Here is a 2,568-nt window from a genome sequence, read left to right on the forward strand (position 1 = left end):
GCTAATGAATTGTGAAATTGGTGAATTGGATTCGGGTGGTGACCGGCCAACCGGTATATTGGTATCACACCCGTCGTATTGTTACATCCGGTTGGATGTAAGCTAGAGAGGCTAGAGGACAGCCGGGCCACTGAGTATGGTGCTATGGACTCGACCTCTAGGCTACATCTGTGCACAAATCTATATATTTATGTATATGCATTCCAATATTTGTTTGCTGGTTAGGATGTAATTCACCCAGTACTACGACCCTTACCAGCAGGGGTTTAGGTATTGGGCAAATCCATGGGTCCCGACCGTATTTTGGGCTAGCCCACCGCGAAGTTCAGGTGTCGATTGTGTATTGGGTTGGACATTAGGATGGGGTTTGTATTGGGGGTTCGGGAACAACTCGGTGAGGGGGTCTGGTCTCGTAGGCTTCCATTGTAGCATGGGTTTGATATGATCAAAATGCCAACCGATTTATGGCACTGTTGCCAACGATGCTACTTGTGTTATTGTAGTACTTGACCAGACTTAGAATCTTGATGTTAGGGAAAAAAATGAATGAATGCATCCATGCATCATATGTGATGAGCATATCTTTAGCATGCATTATTATTGTATCTGTTGATGTATGGATGTGTATGGTTTGGCTTACTCACTGGGTTTATGGAAGCTCATCCCTCGGGAACCTTAGTTTTTAGATTTGGATGCAGAAGTGGCGGACCTAGCTGAGGGTGATCTGGCATATCATTATGGTGATGGCTATGAGGCCTGGGCAGCTCACCTAGAGACAGAGCAAGATCCCAATTATATTTGCGATGAGTGTGCTCATTAAGCACAGTAGATTGGACTTTGGCCTAGAAACTTTAGATATTATGATATTTGGTTTGGGAACTTGTGAATGAATGTAATTAAAGGCATTTGGGATTTGTTACCTTCCTTTATATGTTAGACTTTATATTAGTATTTGTACTATGATGATAGCCTGGATACTTGGATTAAATCAATCTATATGAATATGGTATCATTTAGAACTCCCTATTATGTAAATAAATTTCATCTTTATTGCTACCGTTGTATCTCTGATTCTTTCTTATTCCTTGAATGAAAAACTGGGTGGTGTATATGACACAGTAAAGTGTCAATCCTGTAGTTTGGTGTGGAATACAAGGATATTCCCATCATAATACCCTAATCTAGGAATGGGGGTGTGACAGCATGGTATCAGAGAGCTTTTGCCCTGCCATGTACACTACCAGATCTGATTCACCTCGATTCATACCGTGTTAGGATTTGAAATCATAAAAATCATTAACAAACACAAAATAAGTAGGTTTGAACCTTGTTTTGATTGAAAAGAGTGTTGCATTACTTTAAACATTCAAACATACTAGGCCATCCAGGGCCGACATTACTCAAATAAAGAGGAAATACAAAGTATTTCTTTCCACCTCCACTACTTTTAAGGACTAGAAACTAACTTAATAAAGAAAAAGAAGAGCATAATAAACTAGAGGAAAATAAAAGAGACTCTTGAAACTACTGTTGTTGTTTCCCTTTTCCTTTGTCCTAATCCTGAGCCTTTCTGGCGGCTTGACGACTTGCTCTGTCTTATGCACCTTGTATCATTAGGCAAAACTCAATATCTGACAACCTTCCATCAATACCCCCAATTCTCCAGCAAGCGTCGTGCGCATGGATGAGGAACCCTCGCTGATCTGGGCCTATAATGACCTGTGGTTCTCCTCTATCGCTTTCTCCATGTTGGCCAAAGTGGAGAGTCATATAGCCCCAATCGGCAGGATGATCCTGTGTACCCTCATAAGCTGGTGGAGAAGGGACCTCAGATTGTGCCTGGGAAGCAGATGCTCCTGCAGCTCGTGAAGTGGAGGCAGCAACCCTTACCTTACAACCCCGTGTGAGTACTTCAGCAGATGGGGCAGGGACCGTAGTAGCAGTAGCCATGGGCACATCTCAGTCATCTCTACCATGACCATAATCATCATCCCCATCGGAGCTGTCGTAATCATCATTGCTACCATTATTACCATCATTGTCCCCATCCTATGCTCCATCATCTGGAAGCTCCAAACATCGCTCTCGCCCGACCATATTCATTTGTTTCAATATGGTTGTACTGAAAGGAGTAACCCGCTTCGCCCTCAAACCTCCTTCCAAAGGTACCCAGAAGTGACAAAGAAGGGCAGAGATTAGCTTGGCATAAGGTAAACTTCCTTCATTTGGGTGATCAGCACGGTATGCCATAGCCCAGATAATAATATTAGGGAGATAGAGGGGACGCCCAATGCAGAGGCAGTAGGCACAATAGCTTTGCATATTTGAAACCTGAAAAGACAGACTTACTATTAGACATCGTAAGGGTAAGCAAGCAATTCGTGCATGGCCTAATACAAGATGTATGTAATATAATGATAATAGGGACTTACTTGATTCTTGTGTCCTCTAATTGGAAGCATGTTCAAATGCACCAAGCATGCAAGGATTCGAAGCAAAGGATAGTAATCCTTGATGAGCAAGCACGTGTCCACCTCCTTGGGCCGCAAAACCTCCAACATTTTCTGA

This window comes from Telopea speciosissima, chromosome 3, assembly GCF_018873765.1.
Source record: "Telopea speciosissima isolate NSW1024214 ecotype Mountain lineage chromosome 3, Tspe_v1, whole genome shotgun sequence".
Lineage (NCBI taxonomy): Eukaryota > Viridiplantae > Streptophyta > Magnoliopsida > Proteales > Proteaceae > Telopea > Telopea speciosissima.